This window comes from Triplophysa rosa, linkage group LG15 (assembly GCF_024868665.1).
Source record: "Triplophysa rosa linkage group LG15, Trosa_1v2, whole genome shotgun sequence".
In the NCBI taxonomy this organism is placed as follows: Eukaryota; Metazoa; Chordata; class Actinopteri; order Cypriniformes; family Nemacheilidae; genus Triplophysa; species Triplophysa rosa.
Window position 1 is genome coordinate 10,021,922 of NC_079904.1, and position 17,337 is coordinate 10,039,258.

At 37.8% G+C, this 17,337-nt stretch overlaps 1 protein-coding gene across 4 annotated transcripts in view; it reads left to right on the forward strand.

Moving 5' to 3' along the window:
* The first annotated feature begins 1,664 nt into the window (after positions 1–1,664).
* Positions 1,665–17,337, forward strand: part of sipa1l1 (signal-induced proliferation-associated 1 like 1) — an 87,890-nt gene continuing 72,217 nt past the window's right edge. For 3 of the 4 annotated variants that reach the window (XM_057353032.1, XM_057353034.1, XM_057353035.1), the window contains exon 1: positions 1,665–1,971. The gene's annotated coding sequence lies outside the window, so the exon portion shown is untranslated. Of the gene's footprint in view, positions 1,972–11,002; positions 11,143–17,337 lie in introns of those variants that run through there. The other variant, XM_057353033.1, reaches the window with a different exon arrangement.

Below are 17,337 nucleotides of genomic sequence, written 5' to 3' on the forward strand. Positions count from 1 at the left end.
TGCCGAAAAAGGTTGAGAGAAAGGCGTTTGATCTGTGGTTTCATGAGCATATGAACATAAACATTTGGGGACTGAATACAGCGCTGTTATTTCCTCGGATGGGATTTATTTAATCAAAACAGTAAATGGTTATAGCCTTTGATGTAAGATGCTGAATATTCATCTGGGGTTCTGCTTGTTTTCTCCAGGGAGTAAGTTAACTCACGTAAGATTGAGGTTGAATATTATTAATGACATAACGCAGAATTATCATAAATGGCTGTTTTTCTATTTGCGGATAAAGTATTTTCAAACATGTATTGTTGCGTTTTTGGCAGTGGTGTTTAACCGGGCTGTAAAACATTTAAATATGCCACAGACAGAAATAAAAAGTATTGTAAATCCCTTGTTTCATTGCTTCTACTGCAACCAGTTTACTTGTCGCTGAGTTAAAGCACTGAGTTTGACATATTCGTTTTTTGGCCTGAAGTCAGTTGGAAATCAGCCATGGATGTGCTTTAGGATATTGACTGAATCACAGAGCACCTGGAGAAACATTCAGCACACATCTCTGGCATCCAATTGTGCACCTTAAAATCTTTTCTAGGTCTGATGAAAAGATGCATGATTATTAATTTCTCTACGAGAACATAATTACTGTCTTGTATTAGGATTTATTAACTTTGCTCTAAGGGAAGTGGTGATAAAGTCAATGAATATAGTTGTCATCTAATCTCTTTCTGTGTGTATTTGGTAATTACTTCTATCAAACTCTATAAAAACTAATAACACAAGTGTCAATAATAAACAACACTCGCTTTTCATTTGTATGCTAAATTATGTTAATCACTTAGCCTAACTAGTGCATCAGCCATTTTGGAGGCATCACACACTTCCTGCAGTGCACTTCTCTCTATGCCACACAAAGACCCTGTGTCCTGTGACAACTTGTCACCTTTCTTCATGTCAGTCTGCATTAGTGTATCTGCATCGCTCGAATAGAGCTAAATGAATGGTACCATTCTTCCTGCTCCTCTAGCATCCCTGAAGAGACATTCCTGGGAGAGGTCACACATGCGCTAGCGTGGTCATCATGTAGGGGGTGTCAAGTATTGATTCTTTTTCAAATGGACAAAGGCATTCCTCAATAATTTAGAAGGAAAGGTCATGCGGGAGCCCGCAGAAACACCTGGTTGACACAGTAAGGTGAATGGGGAAATACTCTAGCCCAACATAATGGGCAAAAATGAAATAAAAATGATAAATAATATATAAATTATATTATAAAATAATATGACAGCATTTTTACATTTTCTTTCTGTAAAAAAACTCAAAAGTTTCGGGAGAAAATATACTTTATTTTCATGAAAATAAAACAAATGATCAAATGGCCACATAAAACATATAATGGTAATACAAATAAGATTAAAAGATATCAGATTTAGAGGAATAATACACAAATTGTACAATACACAAATTGAATAATACACAAATCAACACTTTTCTTGTCAAAGACAACTGAACACCAGTCGTGTGATACACATAAATTGTGCTGTTGCTAAGGCAACCCTATCCATACGGGGCCCATTCCCACAGATACAAATAAGCGTTTAGCCACCAAATCACGCTCAACGCTTCTCCCAGTTATCGCGAGATTTCTCTCTAAGCGAAGTAGCGGCTTGCAGTGACCTCATCAGCAGTTGCAGCGCGAGGCGGAGCTGCAACTTTTGTATGAACTTCGAAGTTGAATAATTGTGGAGGAGACGCTGGGGCCAACGGTACCGCTGCTGGTGTATATGTATTATTAAGCCGAAAAATCAATTGCGATACGCGGGAAAACAGCAGGAATAAGGGCCGCAACGAGTGTAACGTAGACTGCGCTTAGCTGAAGAGAAACACCGAGCGGAGAGAAGCTCGTGTCGGACTTTTATCGCAAGATTTATGTGGAGAGAAGACTGCACGAGAGAGCAGTGGTGGGAAGAAGAGAAGAAGGTGAGTTTCCAACATGTCTGTGATTTAACTGTCCGTACCAACTCCCAACCGTGCTTAACTGTCCGCAGGAGGGTCGACGGATGTGATTGTTACGAGAAAGCGTTGCTTTGTGATTTCTGAAATATCTCGATTAACGTTACCGACCAGAGAAAGATTCAGATGGTTTGCGAACGCACGCACGCACGCAACTCACCTGATTATCTTAGCTCGGTATTAATTCAGTAATCGATCAGAAAGTTACAGTTCAGATAACTGTATTTGATAGAAAATTGTAAACATTGTGTAAATACGAAGGCTTGTGTTGTGATCGCCTCTGATGTGGAAAGCGCAAGGTGAATATGGGAATGCTGTGGTGAAGAGTTTTGGTGTAACGTTAACTCTGGATCTGAAGGTTGTTGTTGTTTTTTTACAAATTTTAATGCACGTTCACGACTGACAGATGCGCAATATATTTAAACGAAATGGCTCATTTAATACGTGCAATTTTAATCTAACGTTACCTACGCTAGAACTAATAATATATCCATTTTCAAAGCTGCGAATGTGTTGCCATAGTTATGTGGCGTTTTTTCGATTATTACGTCAGGAGTTGCTTAACTGACAAGTAATACATATATACTTTGTAGTACCCTAGTCCCTTAAATTGAACAAGTTTGTTTGCTTTCTAAATATTTCTCTGAGAACAAAGGCTGTAGTGAGCTGAAAAGGGTTTTTGGACATCACAGGCGCCAGTGTCTTTGGAAGAATCTGATAATCTCAAGTATCCGAGTGTAACGTTAAGTGGGCTGTGGATCACATTGCATTTTTCATGTATAACATTTTGTCACGTCGAAATGGTGAGGTCTGTGTTGTAGGTTGACTAATGGCCCCTCACTCAGCTTTCTCCCTTTAAGGGCTTTACTGATTTGTCATTTGCATGTCTTTTCTTCGTTGTGTGGGTGGTGTGTGTTCACTGTGTGTTGGCCAGGCTCTAAATGCAGTTTGTGTGGGGGTGGATTTGAAGAGATGGGCCATGATTGAAGTGCTTTCTGCCTTTTTCTTTTTAACTTGAAATGTATAAAAATGTACCCCAGCAGGCACAAGGTCATGAAAAGACAGTGGTTAAACTTTGCGTTGGTAACTCCATGTCCTTGAGATGTCGATGCAACGCTGTCCTTAAACAGGACGGCCACCGGTTTTGTTTGTCTTGATGTGATTGACTAATTTGACCGTCTTACACGGTTGCCCACCTTCAGACTTGCACTTTGTTATTGTTCTAGCATGCACCTGTGGAACAGCATGGGTCACCAAATTGCAATTCTTTAAACAAATCCTTTTCATGTTGCATACCTTCTTTTGACTCATAGTCAGCATCTTTTTCCAAAACAATGCCGTATTCATAAGTTGATTTAGACAACAAAGTCAGTATCAAGATTGTTCCGCTGTCTGTAACTTAGTTACATTTAATGTTTACTTCCCTCAGCCGCTATCTAAGAATGCCAAGGATGCAGCTATCTGTAGGCAGTGTCGCATTTCCAATATTAAGTAGCCTATTGAAAGGGAGTGTGTAGGTGGACACGCACATGTTGTGAAACATGTAGAAAAGGAAATGTGCCAGGAGAAAAAAGCTGGGGTGGATGATTGGCAGCAGAGGGATTATCAGGAGCTTTTCACATGTAGAATGACTCCAGACTCTATAGATACTGCAAGGTTTAAGGTTGGGCAAAACAAGTTTTTAATGTTGCCTCGAGCTTAGCAAATTATGCAGGGATGTACGTTAACCTTTTTTTGCACATGGCACCGGTGCTACAGAGGTATAAAGTTTTGTAGCACGGGACAAATAGTTGTAGCACAAGTATAAAAAGTGCAGTTCATCAAATAAATAGGCAGGTAAAGGACATTAATGTTACATGCAGATGGATAAATTAGGCCCATATAATTTTTTAGTTTTTCCCAAATTAGTTTTTTCCTTTTTAATTGTTCTGAGTTCTGTATTTTCAACGTTTTGCTATACAATAGGAAATACATTTGTCCATAAAAAACTGTAGTATACTTAGGGCTGTCACGATTATGAAATTTGATTGACGATTAATTGTCTAATAAATCATTGCGATTATGGCGATTAATTGTCTGTTTTAGGGCTTTGGCTATTATGACGATTAATTGTCTGTTTTTGAGCTTTGACATTTAATTCTCATACATTTTTGATTCAGCGATTGAAACGACCATATTGTTCTGAATACAAGACTATGTTTTTTTCTTGGAAATACATCGGAAAATATTGGGTCATCATATATTTAAGGTTTAGGGTTTTACTGTCAATAATACAACCACCAAATACTTGTAAATGAAGTAAGTTGATCAGGTGTGAATTGAAGCCAATGCTATCGGTCATAGAAAAGCTTCTAGTCAGTTTTTTACTCACTTGCAAGACTACAGTAAAATTTTACTTGTGTGTTAATGAAATTTTGGTAGACTGGTTTTCACACTGAGATTTGCTTAAATAATATTAAATTGTACTGCAGGTAATTTGTATATGTTTTAGTCTTTTTTTTTAAGTGATTGTTTTGTGGTGGTACATTTGACAAGTATTACCATGCTTTAGTAACCATATATACACTAAAATATGCAATATGCAGATACACTACAGCTCCCCCTAGTGTCTTCTATAGAGATGTGCAATAATTGCGATGAACTGAAACCATCGCGATGAGGTCAAACAATCGCGATGAGACGATTATTTAATAATCGTGACAGCCCTAAGTATACTATAGTAATTATAATATAATAATTATTTAACTATAGTGAAATTCTTGGGTACTATAGTATTTAGTATTTTTTAACCTTACTATAGTAAATATTAGAGTATACTATAGTGTTTATTACAGTTGATAAATTTACTACAAGTAAATTATTTTATTTCATCTGGTTCAAACTAAGCAGACTTTTATTTTTGGGGGTCGTCGCGAAGACACTTCAGCAAAGCCCTTTTAAAAGGAAAGCCTGCAACCATTAGGCAAAAAAGCATAACGGCTAATGCTTACGCCCTGGCTTCAGTGGGACGCAGGAAAGGAGACGAATGCTAGTTTTTTTAATGGATGTCAATGGGTTTTGTTAGCCGTTACGGGTTCTCCAATTGGAAGTATTACAGACCCTCCCATCTCTATAATAAGAGTATCTCTGGCTTCAGTGTGTGTTTGAGGCAGCTTTACTCCAACAGTCGGTGCGTTCCAAACGGGATATATCGCCCTCCGAAGGGCTCTAGAATTCTGCTTACGTGATTCCTTCCATGTTTTTCCACATCGTGCAGATCATAGGGCTCTAGATAAATGGACTTAATGCAACCGGGAAAACAAAATATAAATGAAAATAAATAGTGGTGCGCCATTAGTTAACAACACACACGAACAAGCACAACGACAAACGTACTTCACACAAACAGGCAGCTCTGTCTTATGCTCGTTCAAATCTTTATCGCACGTTACACAATTAAATTTATTCTTAGCACAGACCGATTTTTTTGGTAGCACGTATATGTCACACTGTACAGCGCTGTTATGTAAAAGTTTGTGTCTCTATTAATCAGCTCTTGTTCTTTTTCTATTTGCTGTTGCAATGTAAGTTTTGGTTTGTTATATAACTTAACAACAGTCAGGATTTTACATAAGTATATTTCCCAAGATTTGTCAAGAGACAGTCTCCTAAATTAATTCTGTATTTTAAATTTGTCATGGGTTTGAACATCAAGGACCACACATACTGATAAAAATGTACTTGAATTTAATGGAAATGCACTAGAATATGTGGTGCACTGGCTCAGCTTCAGTGTTTGCGGAGAAGAATCCCATATATATTATCTGAAGGTGTTTGTTATTGCACACCTACAAATTCACAGGGTTTTGGGCTGGACAGTTTTAGTACAGTCAATACAGATGCCCGAGATGAAATCCACCAGTAATATAATTTAATAGGCCTGCACAGCACTACTCTCTATCTTGGAAGATGGGTCTAATCCAATCTGTGTCCTCTGCACAATGTAGCAGAAAAACTATATTAAACTGTAAAAAGTTAATTTTTAGTTAAAAGTTCTTCCTCTGTTATGGTGACTTGGGTAACTTTTGACCAGATTTGGGGTGTTTGTCAAAAGCTTGATCGGGAATAGAAGAGCTGAATCCTTATGTTGTTTTGCAACAAAGTAATCGATTAAAAGTAGGGCTGGGACAATATATCGTGTAATTTTATGATCAGTTTCTCAATGAATTACGGTTAAATGCTGCCACATCCGACAGCCTGAGGGTGCTCTTGCGCAGAAACTCCGAATATGGGACAGAGAAGAAGAACAATTTATGCAATTGAGGTGCGTCCCAAATCACGCACTTATGCACTATTCTACGCCATTTTGTAGTTTACGTTGTGTGAGTAGTGCCTTCGCATTGAAAATGCTCAAAAAAGAAGTGCACTTTAAGTACCCGGATGATGCAATTTTTCAACCGTAAATATTAAGTGTGGAGCTGTGGACACTTCACGCACTCAACGGTCGCAGTTTCGCTTACGTAGTGGAAGGGAGGCGGGATTTTCAGATGCTGCTCTAGCAAAACTCTTTCTGCAGAGTGATAACGCTTCAATCTGATGATGACTAAAGTAATGCTGGGCAAAACAGACGAAAACTACTTTAAGGGGCGGTTTCCCGGACAAGAATTAGGTTACTCTACGACTAAGTGTTTGTTAAATTAGGATATTTAGGTAGTTTTTACAAACATGCTTTAGTAATAAACAATACTTGTAGGGCTGGGCGATATATCGTGCGATTGTTATGCTCTGTTTCTCAATGAATTACGGTTAAATGCCGTCACACCCGAAAGCCAGAAGGCACTCTTGCGCTGAAACTCTGAATATGGGAAACAGAAGAAGAACTATTAGTTGAAGGAAATGCCAATAGTTATATTCTATTGCTGTTCTTCAAACCTTTTCAGGTATTTTTATGATAATAAAGTATATTTATAGGGATGATTAGTGTTGCTTTTTCAAATGCACATTATAAACGACTCGATCTCGTAGTGATTTTAGATTGAGCAGTACTTCCTACTGATCAAAGAGCCGTAGTTTTAAAACACAGAATCGAAGCCTTTGCGATTTCAGAATCGACCTAGACAGGTATAATTAGTGTGAATCTCAATATATATCGTCACAGCCCTATTTATAAGTCATTATAAGTAGGGATGGGTATCGTTAAGATTTTAACGGTATTACTACTCTTATCGATACTGCTTATCGGTCCGGTACTTTAACAGTATTCTTATCAGTACTTTTTGATATAAAGATATGTCTTCTTGGGGATGGACCAGCGGAATCAGGAGGAGTGGGTTGGTTTGCTGCATCTTAAAAAACATTTCACAATCTTTATCAGGGTAATTGAATTTTACTCTAAACAGTTATGTATTTGTGCATGTTTATTTTGTGTATACTGCACTGAATTATTTCAGTTGTCAGTGTAATAATAAATGATTAGTAGTAGTTAAGTAGTTAATTGAAAAAGGATTAAATGTGTAATTTCCTTTAACCCATGTGGAATTAGCATAGTTTTAAGGTTATGGAAACCAGTTAGATCGAATTTACAGTTGTTTTAAATAGGGTGTATGGCATTAGCATAAAGAATGTCAGAGTTCAAGTAACATCTGTTAGCATTCAGCATACATACCTGACGTAGATTAGGCATCAAGAGATGAATTAGAGTGGGCTAAGCAGTCAAAAACAGTGCATCTCTCTGTCTGTACATGATGCACTTGTGACAGGTGCTTTGACAGATAACTTGTGTTTCCAAGGTTTTGTTGCATTTTGTCAGCATCAACTTTGGTGAAGTGTAACCACACTTTTGAACGTTTAGTTCCGCCATCGTTGTGAATTAAGAGCGTCTTTCTTTTGTGCGGCTGTTCGTGTGTGTGCGCGCTTTGTAGATACAAACTGCGCGAGAGACACATGACATGCCGCCTCGTGCGCTCTGCTGGGAATAACGAATATCCATGCGCCAAAGATTAAATTCTTGGTGTTATTGAAAATTAGAAACTATTGTTGAGATAGAATGTGCAAGATAACGTTAATGTAGCAATAACATATAATACATTTTTTCCTGAGGACCGAAAGCAGAACCAATAAGGGCAGAGCTTATCGATGCTCCGGTCTTTCATAATTTTGCCCCGGGGCCCGTTTAATACCGGGTTTCGGTACCCATCCCTAATTATACCGTAAATTAGAGGTGTCGCAATATATTTGTATTGACAATAACCTATAATAAACTATTTGGTATCACGTTAATAAAAACCAGGCACTGATGTTTGGATACACAATGGCTACACATTCTCTCTTTGCCACCCTGCAAAAATTTATCGGCCATAAATTAAAGATTCATTTCTGTTAGAATTATTTATTTTCTGTAGATATTGTGATAATATTGTTATCGTGAATTTGGCCCTAATAACTGTGGAGTGAAAATTAAGTATTGCGTAAGTATTACGTATTGTGTCTGTGGATGTTTATGGATGAATTAGGGGAGGCCATGTCCTTAAAGGCAGGGTAACCGATTTCCGAATTATGCTTTAGACAACTGAGTCAGGCCGAGTACCAAAACAACCTTGTAGCCAATCAGCAGTAAGGTGCACAGTGCACAGGACGGACATTAGCCGAGCCAAGTGCTGACGAAAGCAAAAGATGGCGGTAGGGGTGTGTTTGTTTTGGTGATTTGACCATCAACAATGGCTAAGAGAAATCGCACACCCCGCCTTTAATGCAGCACTTGATGTGGACCTTCATGGCCTCATGTTACTTATTGTGAAGTCCACAAAATTATAGGGCATGGCTATTCAAATCTGACTCTGGAGAGCCACCGTCCTTAGTTCCTACCTAGGGCTGTGACGTGGCCGTGACAACCGCACCACCACGGTAGTAAAATGCCATGACGGTGGCGAACTGCCACCGGCGGTAGTGCACGTCATTCTGACAAATATAGGTATAATAAATATGAGAGTTGCGATAACGATTGCTAGTTGTAGCTAGGGTTGTGCCGGTATCAAATTTCCATGCTGCGATTAATTGATTAAGGTTTCATCGCGGTAAGCGGTATTATCGCAGTATTCAATTCTATGAGAAATGCAGGTTGAAAATATAAACCAACTTCCGTGTTTTCCTCTTGATAACAACTTTATTTTAAATAATAAAGAGAACCTCAAACATTTAAATATAAATAAAACAACACACAGTAATGATGTATAAAGTGAGTTTATTCAAACAGAATAAAGATTGCAAAACTGCAAAAGAACAATTTTTGTTAACTGCTTTTAAATATACTTATGTCTGTAGGCTACAACGCTAGTACTACAATTCATGTTATTCTTATTCTTATTGTTTGAATAACAAGCCAAGCCAGTGTGTTGACTATTATAGCAAGCTAAACATTTATAAACAGCAAATTCACTCGCACTTTGTGACAGTGTATGACTTTTTTGCGTTCCATCAAGGTATAAGTAAAATAATTATTCTGCCACACTGTCAAATTTCATTACTCGGCTTACTTTTAACCCAAAATATTTCCAAACCTCAGACTTCACCCTTTTAGAAGGGGGATAAATCGTCGGCAGCGTTCCTCCTTCCGCCATGCTTCCTTCCGCGTGGTACTGTTTACATCAGAGTGCGCACGCGTCTTTTGCTCAGCAGCGCGCGCACACACACACTAGGCATCTCCACATGGGGAACGGGATCATTTAGATCAGAGTGCGCATTCCTACGCAGCATACACGCAGTGTACTTTTATCCGGTTGATGAAAAATAAACAAATACACGTTCATTTGGTATTTGAAAGTGCCCGCGATAACAACATTGTGCTAATCCATTACCGCAATTAATCGCATTACCGAATATCGGCACATATCTAGTTGTAGCCTTTCAGTTGTGGATGGTTTTATTTAAAAGATTTTAAATTAACAGAAATTATTGGCATACGTTTCCGTTGGTGCGTTCGAGCGCGGGCCTGCACGGCAAAACCCAGGTTATTCTGCGGGTTTTGCAATGGATCTTGTGAAATGAACAGATACGTAAAATCAAAACTGGCTATGACCCGCTTGCTTAGTGTCGGAGCGCGCACAGGTTTTGCCGCGGTTGCGGAGAGACATCTCTTCATTTGAGCTCCTGTGCACATCTTCTGAACGCGCATTTAGTGCCGCTGTACACATTTTAATCTGGACAATGTCAACAAGTTTCACATCAACGAGTCGGAAAAAGTCAAGGTTTTATGGCAATCTGAATAGGAAAGCCAATGTAGGTTTAAACAGTTTGTTTCTAATGGAATTGTTAAGGACTGTAAGGGTTAATACGCCACTAACTGAAGTTACTGCAACAAGAGCTTTTTTATTTAGTATTTAGCTTTCTTATATAATTTAAGTTTTCATTATTTACTGATGTTTATTTAAATGTTTTATATGCCGTAGTGTGCCGTTTCACTGATGGATTTGCGCATTAAACATTGACGGATGTTTCATCCTCATTTATTTCAGATAGGCTATCATATTTCAATTTCAAGTATTTAACAATTTCAAGTATTTAAATAAGGTCTATATTTCTCTTCCACTCGTCATGTGGTTGCTACACGCAAATATAATAATATAAATATTATTTATATAAATAATATATATTTCTCAACCACCGCACCACCGGGGCCGATTTGTCTATTACCACCGCGGTGGTAAAAACTGCCACCGTCACAGCCCTATTGCTACCCCTTTCACGCACTTATTTTTTAAGGCAGTATTTTTAAGTATTCCTTAAACCTTGATTAGCTTCAGAAAGAAGCTTAAGAAACAGTTGAAGGTTCAGAATGTATCTGCATTTATCGCTAATATTCCCACCAACTGTCTCGCCATCTGCCTGACGGCGCTCGTTGGGTTTCGTGCGGGAGGGCAGAGATTTTCAGCCTCTTGTGTTAGAGAGGATGGGTGTTAACATGGCTTCCAAATGCTGAAATTAGTACTGAAAGCGCCCATCTCACACTTGGACTCAATAATTAGTCTTGTCTTCTCAACCACTGTGGGCTCCATCGTAATGCAGTCTGCAGCTTCAGATTTATGCAGCCATTAGTCATGAAGACAGTCAGTAAAAAATTGGAGGTGAAAAATGAGGGCTGTGGATTTTTGATGCTTGCAGAAGGTACTTGCTGTTTATTTTTGGTTCATGCTGTTTATTTGAGACTCACAGTATTGAAGTATTTTAGTTTTTCTGTCAGAGGTAAACTCAGTAAATCCTGCTGTTTTGTTTAGTTAGCATGCAGAATGCTGTTATGATATATTTGTTACACAATAATGATTCAACTTCTTATGAAGATGTAGGCTTATATGATGACATCCTGGATTGAATCGCTTAAAATTAAGTTGCAAATAAAATATCGTGAAAATCCCAAAGTGTTCCATGATTCCTTTGATTTATTTAAAACAATCACATTTTGAACACTGTGACTTGGACCGTTCTCAGTCAACACCTTTTTCCTTCATTTTCCCATATACCTTAGTCATAATATTGTTTCCTGGTAACTGATTTGCAGTTCAGCTTATTGGTCAGCTGTTTCTCAAAAAGCGTGAGCAATAGGCCCAGGCAGGTCTTTCTCTATATTATGATTGTGTCTGTGCAATCCACTTCCTGACCATTCGCGGTTATCACGGTTATGAAACATTGAGTTATCAGGTTCCACATTGCAGGGCTCCAGCATTTTGCGACCAGTTTTTGAGACAGCGCGAGCGTTTTTTACAAGTATTCGCGCTAGAGGTGGACGGAATGGCCAAAAATCTATTTCACAGAATGAGTAAGTTTATTTCACGGAAACAATATATTTCACGGTAACAATCTCCCATTATAATTCTATATCTTATACCTCATTTTTCTTAGATTGATTTCCTTTATTTATTTATAACAGTTCATTTAAATGCTCACCATAGTTAAAATGTAGGCAAGTTATGAAAATGTACTGAAGATATCTGATTAAGTTCTGATAATGAGATTTATTATTTATTTATATTTATCTTATGGCTACATCATATGTAAACAGTAGGAAGATAGACAACATGTATAACAATGAAGTATGAATATATGCACAAACAATGAGAGTACAGTATATGACTGGTGTTATAAACTGAATTATGCAAGCTTTGTAAAGCGAAGGTGAAGTAATTTGAGAACACTAAACATAAAGACTCACATCGAATGCCATCATTCCAGCAAAATAGAATAAAATCTAACCTCTTCACTGGCGCATCCCTTTTTGAGCCTACATGTGAAAACCCACTGTTAGCACTAAAATGGCTGTAACTCATGAATTCTTTTTTGAAAGAAGAAAATTAGCAAATTATTGCTAAAAAAAAGAACTCACAAAAGCAATGTAAGTGATTTTGCTATGTTTATTGTAATAAAAAAAACTAAAAGCTTTGTATTTCTTTTATAAAAAATACATTTAAAATAATTACGGATCAGCCCCAAAATTTCATAAGTCAAAGTCTCAAGGATCACCAATTGTTATATCAAGTTTGGTCTTGATGCATCAAATTTTGATGTGTCTGAGTTTTTTTAGCTCCAATATTGCAAAATCCACTAGGGGGCCCATATGCTTTCCATTGGTTTTAACACTTGATCTGAAATTTGACCACAACAGACATTGAGATGCTTTCTTTTTACTTTTCCAATTAACAGACACAATGAAAAAATACACAAGCACAGAAACAAAATAAAAACAATACATTTGTATGAAACTATACTGTGAGAAGGGAAAGGGCATAAACATTTTTAAGCCCACTCTAAAAAAAGAAACAATTACTCTTCCTACACACATTATTCTATAAAACGGTGATGAAATATGTTTTCTAGAGACTTTCTAACAATATAATGTTTGTCACAATAAGATAAGAATTCACATGCAAAATCTTTAAAGTCACATGCAAAAGTAAATCAGCTGTCCCGGATACGGGACAGCGCCAGTTAAGGGGCTAAACATATATCACATCTAATTTTGAGAAAGAATCGTAAAAAAATATTGAAAAACCGTGAATCGATTTTTAATCGAACTGTGACCCCAAGAATCGATATGACTGGAATCGTGAGGTACCAAAATATTCCTGCCCCTAATGAACATTAACTTTTGGTCTGGGTTTTTGGGATTCACTTAAGAGCTTCATCCCTGTTGTTATACAGGTTTTCTTTACTTAGTGTTAATCTGCATAAAAGGTCAAATCAACCAGACATTTTTTCGTTATTTACCCTCATGTTGAAGTAAACCTGTTTGTCTTTCTTGCTTCTGTGGAAGAAGAAAATGTTGATTAATATTGATGCTGCTTGTTTTTGTCATAGAATGAATGGGGACTGAGGCATCTTGATTTTTGCTCTGTGTAGTAAACTAGTACAGGTTTGGAATAATATGAGTGCGAGACCATTTTTAGGTGAACTGTTCCTTTAAAACGACCACCTGTTTATTCAGTTTCAGTAGAATCATCCACTTTTAGAGGTAGTGTTAAAGTGAATGATAAATCCATAATGGATTGATCCCTACTAGAGGTGCACCGATTGACCGGTAAGAGATCGGAATCGGACGGTTTTTCGTATGATCGGCCCGACCGGTGACCGGCCGGTCAGTCTCACATCTCGCCGATTCCATGCCGATCTTCTGTTTCCCGTGATGCGGGCAAGAACGTCACAGCCGTCAGTACACTCAAAGCGCAAGTAAACATGTAAACGTGCGCGCGCACAGCCTGTCTTTCACGGCTCGTTTATACTCGCATGTGGGTCCACCGGACCACGAGTCTCTGCTGACTGACGCGCATCTCTCATATCCGCTGACTGCACGCGCGTGCACACGCATCATGTACTGTACAGACAAAAAGGTGCACTGTAGTTCATCTCTCGCTGCTCCGTCTACATGGGGTATGTATGCCAACAGTGATGCTATTAGCATCATGCTAAACTCTGACACATGCTAAACTCATGTTGAAGTCGTTCACTCTGTGTAAAACAAACGTAAATTCCATTCAACCTGATTCCTTGTCTTGCGTTAAAACTGTGGTCATTTCACCTAGGTAAAATGACATTCAACACGACTTCTACTTCTTTTAAAAAAAACAAAATATAAAAAAATGAATAAATCAACCAATATATGTGATATATATCTGATTGAGTTCTTTACTAACACAAAAAACTGCAAATACATATACATCTTTAGAGTAGAATTCATTCATAAGAGTTTTTAACTTTTTTATTGAAGTTGCTGCAAAAATCAACCCAATTCTTTTAATCCTACAGACACAAGATAAAGACAATTTATTTTACATTTCAGAAAAAATGAAATAAAGCAATGTTAGTTTCATAAACGGAAACAGACGAGAATAAAGTTGAAGTATTTTATTGTTATCTTAGACTTTTGTGAGATGAGTACAAAAATGAAAAAGGTAAATTAAGTGACATGTTTGGTTATATTTTATTATTTGTACTTCTTTTCAGTCACAGAGTTCTTCAATTTAAGAGTTGTTTGGGAAAGAAAAGATTCTGTAATTTAATGCATCTTGGAGAACTGCATTTAGGGAAATTTGGGGAAATTGTAATGTTCAATCATTTATTAAATGAAAATGAAAAAAATGTGTATTGAAGGAAAGTTAATATGGTTTTATATACAGTATACAATTATAGTTTGTGGATAGAAAATCGGAATCGACAAAAATCGGAATCGGCAGGTTTCACTTGTAATAAAGTCGGAAATCGGAATCGGCAAAGAAAATTGCAATCGGTGCATCTCTAATCCCTACATTTGATTTTGTGATTAAGAGTTTAACAGTACCAACAGTCTAATATACATGTGTTAAATAGATCATTCACCCCAAAATGAAAATTCTTGCATCATTTACCCTCATGTCATTCCAAACCTGTATATGACTTTTCCTTCTGTGGAACACAAAAGATGACTCATTTTATTCAATCAAAGTGCAATATCATTATTTGTGTTCTGCAGAAGAAAGTAATTCAGATTTAGAATGACATGAGGGTGAGTAATCGATGAATTGGAATTGTTTTGTCTATCCCTTTAACAGTAGTTTCCAGTGCTATTTCTTGTACTTTGTGTGTGTGTGTGTGTGTGTGTGTGTGTGCGTCTCTTTATCTTGATATGCTGATATCAGCAGAACTTCTGGCTGACCTGTGAGCTCATCCTGTCTCTCTCTTAGTGAATATATTGCCAGGAATCTGAATATCTCCATGTGAAATCTATTTAAATCTCATAAGTAATGCTGCTTTCGTGGCAGTCTGGTTGCAATGTGGAATTCTTATGCAAAAAAATGTCACAGAGCTATTTTATGACTTCAACTAATAAACTTCAATCTAGATTTTAGAGGAATTATTATAATTTTTTAACATTGTGTTTCAGTTTTAGTAGTGTTTGCTTTGAATTTGTTTGAATTTACACCAGTTGGGTTTGATATCACTTTCAGAAGCAGGCCTCACAACACTTCTCTAGGGCTGCAACTAACGATTATTTTGATAATCGATTAGTTGGGCGATTATTTTTTTCGATTAATCGGATAAAAATGTAATTACATCTTTTGCTTATAATAAGTAAATCAGATATGGGAAAAGTATACACAACTGAACTCACTTGCCTTCTCCCAAAATGTTGTGAATGTCTCCATAATTAACACACCTGGTGAGTTGATTCAGGTGTGTCATATTAGAAGCAACTGACAATAGTCTCTCCCAAACGTGGGAGCAAGGGGAGGGTCGGCCAAGGAAATGAAAGTGAGATATTTGTCATTCAAATGTAGTGAAGTACAGTAAAAAGTAAACAGAAAAAGTAATACTTAAGTACAAATACTCAGAAAGTGTACTTAAGTACAGTTCTCAAGTAAATGTACTTCGTTACCCACCTCTGAACTCCACCAAATCAGGGTATTTAGCCTATTATGTACTTTGCAAAGTGCAAACGCCACAAATTGGGTTTTACTAATATAATCTTTAATTTTGTCATTTAAAACATCTCTCCCCTTTAAACTTTAAAACTGCGCAGCTTGAAGAGATGCATGCAAAACGGAGAGACACGTGTGACTTTTAAACTGCGCATCTCGCACTGCACGAAGAGACGCATCCACGGAGAACCACATCTGACTTTAAAACTGCGCAGCTCATGCTGCACGGAGAGACACATCTAAAACGGTAATTTTAAAAGGAAAGAAGATGCGCTTGATTTATAACGCGCAGCTCGCAAGTGACGTCACAGACCAACTAATCGATAATGAAATTCGTTGACAATGAATTTCATTATCGATTATTATCGATTTTATCGATTAGTTGTTGCAGCCCTACACTTTTCCTTCTCACTTTACAAAAGATGCAGGCAAACTGTAACTCTTCATGCAGGAAATGCGCCGCACTGTTTTCAAAAGGTGTTCCCAGCAGGCCATGGGCGAGGCAGACGGTCAAGGGCCATGTGTGAAATGAACGAGAGAGATCTGGAGTCAGTAAAAGTGAGGTCATCCGTTTGAGCTGCAGCAGGGCCAAGCAAACACAGGAACAATCAAATCTGCATGCCCCAGTGCCCTCTGTATACCCTTCCATACTCTCACGTGTGTGTGAATTTAGGTTCCCTGCGAGTCACAGCAAACATTGACGGAGAAGAGAAGGTTAATGATTATTTGGGCAAACAGGAATGAAACCATGTGCATTTTGGTTGTCGGGCACTTGTTAGTTCTAACCGAGGCATGTCATGTACAGATGTTCCTGTTTTGCTGATGGGGAGGTTTCATTTGGATATACTTTGGTGGTCTAAACTAATAGTTGCTGTATGAGCTTCTCCACCTTAAATCAGTGATTTTGCTCCACGGTTTAGCTATGGAAGCCACTGTTTTTCCATTGGCATTCAGATGTTTTGAAATGAGTGATTCACTTTCATGAGGAGCTGTTTTTGGTACACCCTCATTCAAAACAAGTCGGCTGTTTTCATTCGGGTTCAGTGAATGAGTTAAAACGGCTTTGATCATAGCGTGCGGAAAGGTGTCTAAAAAGCTGCCATTTTGGAAAAGCACTCGCATCTTGTGATCAGCCGATGCGCCTGTGATCCCACACTGCCAGTGTTTCATCAGTAATGATTCGTCATGCAAACAGTGTTGCCCAGGATCTGAACCGTGAAACAATGCCAAACAAGAGCCACTTTGGGGTAATTGCTAGGAAAATGGCTGTGGGTCACGTCAAACTCGCTGAGCACTTTTAGCCATTGTTCAGAGTTGTCATCGCCAAAAGCATCACCAATTTGAGAACAATAGATTTAGTAATACTATACAATTGTGGAGTGAAGTTTTTCCATCTGGGCAAGCCAAATGTTGGCTG